The 11,200-nt window shown below is 33.1% G+C and overlaps 1 long non-coding RNA gene across 6 annotated transcripts; it reads right to left on the bottom strand.

The window, feature by feature from the left end:
- Nucleotides 1-834: 834 nt before the first annotated feature.
- Nucleotides 835-10,805, bottom strand: LOC120284107. 6 transcript variants are annotated; one of them, XR_005543417.1, is made up of 4 exons: nt 5,560-10,541; nt 5,356-5,471; nt 1,023-1,115; nt 835-909 (listed from the first exon to the last, which is right to left on the bottom strand). It is a non-coding gene; the product is annotated as an uncharacterized LOC120284107 (long non-coding RNA). The 6 variants fall into 6 exon arrangements; XR_005543413.1 differs by lacking the exons at nt 835-909; nt 1,023-1,115 and adding an exon at nt 10,722-10,805 and having other exon boundaries at nt 5,293-5,471; nt 5,560-7,649; XR_005543414.1 differs by lacking the exons at nt 835-909; nt 1,023-1,115 and adding an exon at nt 10,722-10,804 and having other exon boundaries at nt 5,293-5,471; nt 5,560-7,581.
- Nucleotides 10,806-11,200: the final 395 nt, after the last annotated feature.

The following is an 11,200-nucleotide window of genomic DNA, read 5'->3' as shown; positions in this document are numbered from 1 at the left end:
GTCTGATTCAAACTAGTCAAATATAACAATCCAAATATTACAAGTTTAAACAACATTAATTCAAGCAGATACACCACATAGACTTATTAGTCCAAAAACTCAACAACATCAATAGTTTTTAATTGCAACAAAGGGAAAAAGTTTGAAAGATTCTAAAATACCTGATAATTTATCTCAGACAAAAGTGATTGCAGCTTGACTAGATAATTTCTTCGACTTCAGCAGCTTTCGGTGAGTTTGGGTTGACTTCACCAATTGTTCTTTCCCTGGTTGTATTGCCATCTTTTTGAGCGACGGGATGCAGCCAGTATGAACGACAAAAATGAAAGCTCATTTTCAGTACCCAAAAAACCTTCAAACCTCATAAAGAGAAGTTGATCAAAGATGAATTTCGAATTCCTGCTCATCAGATGTTTCCAAATGTTTGGGCAATCTTTCTGCAATGAGATTGCCTATAAAGAAAATGCACAGATTAAGATTAAGAGAGTTAAATTGTAATTGATTTGGTGCTCTTGTAAGAAAAAAGATTTCATGTACCTTTATTTCAAGAGATTGTACAATTTTTTGGCTTTCTCCAAAAAATAGAAGAGTGCATATTCACTTATTAGGTCCCCGAATATTACCGTCAAAGATAGATTCACCAAGTGATTGAATGTCGAAGTAGAGGAGAGTTTTGCACGTAAATTTGCCATTACCTATGATAATAAACCAAAAGAAACATGAGCCCAATGGCATGCAAATTTGCAAATAATAATAATGAAAATGATGTTGATGATGATAGGCGGCAGAATATAAAACCTGGCCTTGCTCCGCCTTTCTTGAAAACTAAATAGGTTGAAAGATGCATTATGTAGTAGAGGAGCAACCAAATGGAGATGTTTGAAACCATTTATCTTCAAACATTGGAGACTGTTTGAGTGAATCTTAAGCTTATCAGGTCCATGCACTATAAAAATCGACAACTCATTTAACTGAGTGCAATTCAGAATCAAGTTCTCGAGTTCATCAGGTGAAAACATTACATCATTAAGTTCAAGAATCTTCAACTTGTCCAAGCCTTCGAAATTTTGAGGTACAATAAGCTCACCACCACGAACTTTCATTTGCACAATAAACTAACCCACTAGCAGATTAGTTGGAAGATCGACAGAGCCAGTAGTTAAGTTCATGTCTTCATCAATCAGATCAAAATTTGACAAAATGGAGATGGCAGAAAACTTAAATATTGTTAACTTTTTCTCTTATTTTCCTTCTATATCAAGACTATTATCCAAGGTAGTCAGACCCGGCCCGGACATTGACCCTGCCAAGTCCAGAGGTCAGGGGTCGATGGGTTCAACCGGGTTGAATCGGGGTTAATAATAAAACATTAAAAAATATATTATAATAATTAATAATAAAAAAAAATAATATAACTTATATATTTAATAATTAAAAAAGCACAATTAATTAAATTTGTTATTTTTAAAAATTTTTATTTTATGTATATTCGCTTTATTTTAAAAAAATGTTTAAAAATATAATTAAATTTAATATTTAAAGTTTTAGTTTTATATAAAAATATTAAAAATAAAATATTTAAAAAAGCCCTAATCGTCTCTCACACTTCTCTCTTGGGACTCACAAAGAAGAAAAAAATTAAAAAAAAATCCTTCCTGTCTCGGGACTCATCAACGAGAGGAAAAAAAATCTTAAGTGCTCTCTCTTTCTCTCTCTCTCTCTCTCACGTCTCTCTCTCATTTCTTCTGATCTAGTGGTCTCCACAGGCGTCTCTCTCACATTTCTTCTGGTTTTTCTCCGGTTCTGCCTTGTTTCTCTCGTGCTCGCCCTGCTGCTTTGAAGCCACTCGCCATAAACATTTTTTATAACTGATATATGAAAAATCTCACTCTCGCCATAGAAATTTTTCATTTTCTTTTTGAAATTTTTCATTTTTTTAACCTGGTAGATCCGGCCGGGTCACCGGTTTTTGACCGAGTTATCTCAACACCGAGTCAAAAGGGGTAGCCGGACCGGCCTCATGGCCGGTTCTCGGTTTTTCCGGTCGAACCGGCCGGGCCGGTCCGGTTTTGACAATATTGCTATTATCATTCTTCAACGATACCAGTTCTAGTTGTTGTAACTGAGTGCAGCTTGAAACCAAATAACTTAAATCAAAATTTGAGATTACGATCTCATGGAATCTTAAGGGTATTTAATTTGTCAAGACCCTTGAAGTTACGTGGCAAGGTAATAATGCAATTGGCCAACCAAAGATGCTTCAATTCATGACAAGAAAAAAAAATTAAAATGGACCTTGTACATGTCATCCAATGGTCTTGATACAACAAGTCTAAAGTTTTGGACTTCTTTTCTTGATACCACAAGAATCCACCTATCAATGGGTGGAGATGATTCAAATTCCATCATAAGATAGAACTTAAGTATCAGAGCGTCATGTAATAAGAGAAAACGATCAACAAAATCAAGAAACATATTTATATTCAGATGGAAGATTGCTAATTCTATCGGAACTTTTAGTAGTCATTTTGTTTGTCTTTAAAATGATTGTAACTTCAAAAATCTTTCCACGATTCTTGATCACCTGTGGCTATTAAAAGAAAAGCAATTTCCAAAGCACAAATCCAGCATCAATCTCATGGCCCAATTCATTAATAATGCAATGACAAAATGCATTAAAAAAAAAACAAACAGAAATCATAACTTCCATTTTTCTTAGTTATATATCCGTGTTTTATGTATTGCCCTAGATAAAAACAATTACAAATCACCAATGAAAAAGAGTTGTGAAATCTTAATAAAAATGAAAATTTCCCCCAAAAATCATGAATGGGCAAATAGTTCTATGGATCACAGTAACACTGATTAATCAACAAAATTAATCGCTTTTGTGAACTCTACATATCATAATATATGCTTATAATTTCTCACAAAATCATATCATGATTACAAAATAAAAATAAGCAATAAAATGCAGGAGAGAAATAGAGTATACCTAATCGCCAAGAATTACGACCACAATCTAGAATTTAGGATGATGGTGAAAAAACTGCAGCGGCGGCGGCTGCGGGATTTGAGAATTTGGGCACCCTAGTATTTAAAGGATCTTTTTAAGTAAACCCTAAAAAAATAAAATTTATAATTCGTAATAATTATTATTTATAAATTATTTAAAACTCATTTTTCTTATTGTATTTTCAAATATTTAATAGGGTTACATATTTAAAAAAAATATTTTTAAACAAAGATCGCGTTAAAATAGAAAATAAGAAATAGATAAAAACCAAAAATAAGATTCAAAAACTATAATTTTACAACTAATTAATATCTAATCCAAACCATCCATATTCAAAATTAATGTTAACACTATGAACTCAACACACCATAATATATGCTTACAATTTCCAAAAAAATCATATCATGATTCCAAAATAAAAATAAGCAATAAAATGCGGGAGAAAAATATAGAGTATACTTAATCGTCAAGAATTACGGCCACAATCTAGAATTTAGGGCCGACTTTAGGATGAGGGCGAAAGAATGGCAGTGGCTGCAGGATTTGAGAATTTGGGCACCCTAGCTGGTATTTAAAGGGTCTTTTTAGGTAAACCTTAAAAAAATAAAATTTATAATTTGTAATAATTATTATTTATAAGTTATTTAAAACTCATTTTTCTCATTATATTTTCAAATATTTAATAGGGTTACATATTTTAAAAAAAATATTTTTAAACAAAGATTGCGTTTAAATAGAAAATAAAAAAAATAGATAGAGACCAAAAATAAGATTCAAAAACTATAATTTTACAACTAATTAATATCTAATCCAAACCATCCATATTCAAAATTAATGTTAACATTGTGAACTCTACACACCATAATATATGCTTACAATTTCCAAAAAATCATATCATGATTCCAAAATAAAAATAAGCAATAAAATCCAGGAGAGAAATATAGAGTATACCTAGTCGCCAAGAATTATGACCACAATCTAGAATTTAGGATTGATTTTATGATGATGGCAACGAACAGCGGCGGCTGCAGGATTTGAGAATTTGGGCACCCTAGCTGGTATTTAATGGGTATTTTTAGGTAAACCCTAAAAAAATAAAATTTGTAATTTGTAATAATTATTATTTATAAGTTATTTAAAACTCATTTTTCTTATTGTATTTTCAAATATTTAATAGGGTTACATATTTTAAAAAATATATTTTTAAACAACGATTGCACTAAAATAGAAAATAAGAAATAGACAAAAACCAAAAATAAGATTCAAAAACTATAATTTTACAACTAATTAATATCTAATCCAAACCATCCATATTCAAAATTAATGTTAACATTATAATGCTTATATAAGAATCTATACTCGAACAGTCCGCAAAATAAAATGAAATAAATTTAAATAAATAAAGCTATTAATAAAAATGTTTATTCTCATCTCTTTATGAGAAGATATTTTATATCTCCTTAAAAACTATGTTTTCAGATTGTGAAAGATCAATTATCACAACATTACTAGTTCTATTTATTATCTTTCGAAAAAATGCTTAAGTGGCAAAATTTAGATGTCAAAAACTTTGCTTTCTTGACTCACTATGATGAATTTTTATTTTTTCTTCTGATTTCTTCTTTGTTTTGTTATTTCTTTGTTTTTTTTCTATTCATGTTCCTATTAATGTCTTAAAATATATTTTCATATAACCTGAAAGAGTGATTTAGATCAATTCTGCAAAAATATATATATATATATATATATAAAATTATAATACTACAAATTGAAAATTATATAAAAAACTTTAACTCAAGGTTAACATATAAAAACAATTTTTCTTCAAGAAGCACATATGCAAATATAAAAATTACAAGGAGGTAATGAAAACATACAATAAACTTTTTATTCATTCTCTCATCTTTAATATTCAAGACAAGATAGCACTGATATAATTCAAAGTTATAAGATTAGACATATGTCTAACAGTCGTTGTGGCAAACTGGTTCAAAAACTCAGGAAAATGATTTTTACTTGTTTTGACAACCGTTTGAACTTCAACAGCTTTGCCAAGATTTTAGTTTCACCGATGAATCTACCAGGTAAATTATTTTTACTTTTCAAGCACAGCTGGAGTATTAAGTATGAACACCAAAAATGACACTTCAGTTTTAGCAACCAGATAAAAAATTAAACTGCAGCATGGCAAGGTGTCAAATCTACACTCTGAACCTGAGTACTCTAGCTATTCCCAAATGTTCAAATAACACTTACCTACTGAATATGCCTAAGGAAAAAAAAATAAGCGAGTCAAATTTAGTCATTTGTCGTTACACAAGTGTAAGGATGTCATGTACCTTATCTTCATTTGTGGATCAGCAATGGAAATACTCACTGATCATATCTCCAAATGTTACAAGGAAAGAGAAATTAGCAACGGGAATATAACTTTTGAACATGAATTTGCCAATACCTGATGACAAAAAGAAGAACAGAGCATGAGTTCAGTAACACAAGAAAATTTTGCAACAAAACAAGAAGCACAGCAGTATGGATTTGACCTTCAGGAGTTGATTATTCATCTTCATTGAATTTCAGAACAAAGTTTGGCATGTTTGTGTCAGTTACAAGATAGTAGGTTGAGAGATACACCATTAAGTGGAAGAGCTACCAAATGGAGATGCTTGGAAGCACGCAAGATCCTTAAACATTGAACACTCAGATCATTGAAATCTTCCCACGCTTGAAGTTGTAACTCCTTTAACTGAGGGTAGCTAGAAATAAAATTCTTTAATCTTTCATGTGAAATCTTTACACGAGAAAGCCAAAGAGTCACCAACCCGCTCAGATATTTGAAGCACAAGAAGCTGGCAGAAATAAAGTTTCAGATGCGCCAAAGGTTGACACACTTGAAGAATTGATATCTGTTGCTTTTTCATTTGCACATTAATATTGAGAACATAGAAGCATAGCAGCACACTTCCAGGTTTTGTAACCGAGTACTCGTTGAAAACAAAGAGCTTAGTTCACCATCAGAAGTTGTGACACAAGAGAGTTGAAGAGTTTTCAACTTGTCAAAACCTTTGAAACTTCTGAACAGAATAACTGTGCAGTCACATAGATGAAGATGATGGAGTTCAAGACAAGAGCAGAGACAAGAATGGACCCTGTAGCGAGGTTGTTGAAATAGTTCTAGTCTGAATTCTTGGATTGTCTTTCTTGATACCATAAGGATCCACTTTGGAATGCATTCATATCATTTTTTAGACACCATTCTCAGGTGGAATTTATGTATCCAACCATTGGGCAACAAGAGGACATAATTGACAACACCAGAAAAATCTGATATCACTAGGTTCAAACAGGAAGTAATATTCATCGTAAACCAAGTTCGGCAATGAAGTTCACAGTATATAGTACAATCTGTCTTTATAGGTTCAATGTTTCCACCCTTGTCCCTGCAAAGCATGGAGGTCATCATCCAAAGGGAATTCTGTACATAGGACATGACTAACATGGAAGTTGAGGCTTGGTCCCCCAAAATTCCATCGTAAAAAATAAACTTTTAAATTTTGAGGAACTTTTTCTAATCTGACAACCCTCTCATATCCCTGAAGAAGGCTACTCAATATAGACGAGTATTGGCAGCCAGCCACCCTCATAACTTTTAGTGTTTGAACAATGTCACTGTCACTCTCATATACCTGCAGTATTGGCATGCAAGTTGACCATCATGTAGATATTTGAAGAGTTTGGTTTAAATCCTGATCTCTTGAGTTGACTTCCACATAATATTGCACAACCTCTCTATAATAGTCAGCTCTACCAAAACCTTCAATCATGGACCTATATGTCGTTTTAGCAGGCTCCAAGCTTATGGTTTGGAGCCTTTGAAATACAAGTTCTGCAGCCTTGACATTAGTTTGCTTTCCATGCCCCGTAATCAAGGTATTGTACACAGAAATATTGGGGGAATATCCAGCTTCTTGCATCATTGTCAGCACAGACACCCTCCACAGCTTACCTTGCTGACTGTAGGTATTAATACAAACTAACCAATTCTCCAATTCTGAAGCCGCATTATCTTCACCCATAAAGTGGATAATCTGGAGCCACTTGTCTTACATACCTAAAGGTGTGTAAATCGTGATCATTGATGAGCAGGCAGTGACACAGCAAATTTTGCAGGTTCTCATGTGGCTGAAGGTAAACTCGGCTTCTGAAAGATTGCCCTTTCTCTTGTAAAGACGCATAAGCAAGGCAACGGTGGCACTATAGCAGCAAGTGACAACCTTTAGTTTAACTGAGTTGATGAACGCTTTACATGCAGTAGAGCAAAGGTAGAACATGAGGAAGTTACAGAAGGATGAACCAAAAAATACAACTGAAGAAACTTTACTGGCCTCTAAAGATTGCATAAATCAGAATCAGTTTACCGAAAGGAAGTTTGCCAATATGAAGCAATTTGGAAGACAATTTGCAGGGAGAATGCAACAGATTCGACAAGGAAGTAGCAACAGAAAGTGGAGAGAGTTTCCTCCTTTTCCTCATTGCAAGTAGACCAATCACTCCAAACATTTTTGCTAATTTCGACCAAGGGTACAATACAAAAAATGTAAGCAATTTGCACATATAGAGAGGGTTTGTAACACTGTGGAAAAGCAGAAAACAGCTCAGGTTGCAAAAAAATGAAATGAGAGGAGTTGCTTTTTATGGCACAAACAGATTCAACAATCAATGATTTACCAACTTGCTTACTAATTAGTGGATACACACACCATATGTGTGCAGATTCAAGCATCTTTCAAGCTCTTGACAGGAATTATAAGTCAAGGGTTTAGAATTGGGAATGGATAACATGTTGTTGTTGTTGAAGGAAGAGGTACTATCATAATCAAAATGCCATCAGGTACAAAATTATTTCCAAATGTTCTTTATGTGCTTGAAATTAGCTACAAGGGACAACTTTTAGACGGTGGTATGTTGTCAAGTTTTCATAGCCAACTATGTGAAATTTTTTATAAGAAAGAAGAAAAGCAAATGGCGGTAAAAATGAGGGATCATAGTTTTCCTTTAAAGTGGGAGACAACAATGACTACAACGCTTGATGAATCAATACTGCGGCATAAAAGATTTGGCCACTGTAATTAGGACTTCTTGAAACAAATGCAGAAGAAGGAGATGGTGCTGGAAATGGTTTCAATTGTTGCATATACACATATTTGTGGTGTTTGTGAAGAAGGAAAGTGCCACAGATTGCTTTTACCATCTCAACAACCTAGGAGAGCAAAAGAGAAGTTGGAGCTGATACACACTGATATTTGTGGTCTTATGAGTACAGAATCCTTGCATGTCAGCAACTATCTTGTGCTATCTATTGATGATTACAACATGTATTATTGGGTGTATTTTATGAAGCACAGATTAGATATGTTTAATTTATTCGTTTAATTTAAGACCATGATTGAAACCGAGAGTGGCAAGAAAATTAAATTCTTAAGATCATATAATGGGGCCAAATATTGCTCACAGAGTTTTCAGAGTTTTTTGCAGCTACATGGAATACAACACCAATTAACGGCTCCTTATACACCACAGCAAAATGGTGTTTAGAGAGGAAGAACTGAGCTGTTTTGAACATGGCCAGATGCTTATAGTTTAAAAAGAATTTGCCCAAAAGATTTTGAGCTGAAGTTGTCAACACATCAGCTTATCTACAGAACAAGCTTTACACTAAGGCATTGGAAGACAAGACACCTTATGAGGTCTTGATTAACTTTAAGCCTAAGGTTAGTCATCTTAAAATCTTTACCAGTGAGTGTTTTGTGCACGTATCAAAGCTAGGAGAAAAAAAGTCCTTTCTCTCGTAAGGTGTTGTTAGTAGAGATGTTAAAGTGGATAAAAATTGATAAGTGTAGAAATTACATGAGGTTCTAATATGAATTTGGTCTTATTTGTTGTTCAATCACGCAATTCTACATGATTTCTGTATGGATTTCTTTCTCCTTGTTCGGACTACTGCTTCTATTGATTTTCATCCTGATAAGTGGAATTCAACCCCAAATCTACAAATGTTCGATGTATTTTGGAGGGTAAAACAAAGAGCAAGTTATGGAGGATCATGGAATAAGAAGGGGATGTAAAGCAAAGATCCAATAAAACATGATTGGCATGTGTTAATTAGCATGGGTGTATTCAGTGTTTATGCAGAAATTCAGAAATCAAACTCAGAAAGTAAGACAAGCAGCCGATGTTAGCCAACACCACCCGTGTATCATGATATAAAAAAGAAACCCTAGCATATCACTGGGGAGAGAAGGCAACAAGGACGACGGGGGGCTAAAAAAGGAGACATCTCTAAAAACCAAGAGAGGGGATCAAAAGAGCAACTAAGAGCAAAGAAAAGAGAACATCAAGCTTGGATCCATGTAGATCCGTCGATTGGCAAAGGATAAGTAGATTTTTTTCTTTTAAAGCCTTGTATTTTCCTGTCAAATGTTCAGATCAATGTCCATGGGTTGTATCTTGAACATAGAGGAATGTAGAACCTTTCTTTCTAGGACTGGGATTACCCCAAGGAATGTAAAAGATGTTATGTTCTGACTTTCTCTTATTTGTTAATGGTTAATTAATTTTGATTTGGTTTTAAAGCACTTAATGTTTGTGATTTTACAAACATCAAGTACAAGAGTGCATTATACTTAATTGATTTGTACGAACCTTAAAAAAAATACACAATAAGACTACTACAATGAGAACCAATTTAAAAATGAATGAGCAATCGGAGCAAGATGTCAATGTGAACACTTTTTAGTAGAGTGAATAACACCACTGCTTATACATGCCTTTAATCAAACTAATTATCATACGCATAACCTATATAATCCAATTCTCTTCAAAATATAACACTCTTGATGAGCTAGAGAACTAAATAGCAGATTAAGTTCTCAAAACAACCAATACTTGTATGGTAATGCATATGAACTTACACTCATATTATATTCAATCTAAGCTGAGAATTACAAGTCAACCTTAAGCCCATCACGAAATGTAATATCAGTAACATAGCTCTTCAGAATCATAGTCTTTGCATCACACATAATAGCCTTTATTCCACTTCACATAAAATTTAAGTTGGATGTTTTACAAATGATTTCAGCAATTTTCTTTTAAGTAAACATCCTCTATTTAGATGCTGATCTGTTGCAACTAAATTTATTCAAACTCTTATGACCAGTATCTCAATTCAATTCTTGTTGTACACACGACAAAACCAATTTCTTACAATCCTCAAGGCACCAACAAGTTCACAAAACAAATCAATCCCCTAAATATATTCAAATTAAAGATTAGACTGTTTCAGGTTAACGACGACATTGCAAACCAAACTTTAAACAGTTATTGCTTCCATTTTCAATCGGAATCAACTCAATAAAGAAACAATAAAGTCAAAACCCACAAATTCACAGACAACAGCATCAAAACTCACATTTTTCTCATTTCCAAAATTGACAATTGCTGAAGACACTACCAAACATTGTGCTCAAAAACCACATCAACTAAAAAGTGACAAAGTCATCAATTCCCACTCAATTCAAATGTGATTCACACTACTTTAATCAACATAAACATTACAAAACAAAAAGAATCTATCTTTCAGCTCAGAAACAGTGTCTCAACTCAATAAAAGACATAAAGAATGCAACTTGGGTTTGGATCTTACCCTTCTCCAGCAAATCAACTACTCGAGATGAAGAAAAAGGGGGAAGATTAGATCAAAAGAAGAGAGCAAAACTTGGGTCCTCGCCGTCTGATGTCCCGCGGAGGAGCATAAGCTTCTTTTTATCCATTAACAACGGATACTTTGACCCACATTTAGGATCAGCTTGTAGTGACATGGCCCAGCCCATTTATTAATATTTTTCACTTTTTATTATTCTATTTTAATAATTTGGAAAAAAATTTAAGATAAATTAATCTTCTTAAACACATTATCATTTTAATTTATTACAATTTATGTTTTTAACTTCTGGTCAAAATGTTTGCATAGATAAAGCTCAAACATTAATTAAATTTTAGTATCTTATTAATCAAGATGAATGGTACATTCTTGTGAATATTTCTTGCGTTTTTCTTTACTTATGTTTGGTCCCCTCTCACACTTACATATTACTATTATATTTTATATTCTCCGATTTTTAC

Source organism: Dioscorea cayenensis, chromosome 3, assembly GCF_009730915.1.
Source record: "Dioscorea cayenensis subsp. rotundata cultivar TDr96_F1 chromosome 3, TDr96_F1_v2_PseudoChromosome.rev07_lg8_w22 25.fasta, whole genome shotgun sequence".
Classification (NCBI taxonomy): domain Eukaryota; kingdom Viridiplantae; phylum Streptophyta; class Magnoliopsida; order Dioscoreales; family Dioscoreaceae; genus Dioscorea; species Dioscorea cayenensis.
Note: the sequence above shows the minus strand (reverse complement) of the source record. Positions and strands in the feature narration are given on the sequence as shown.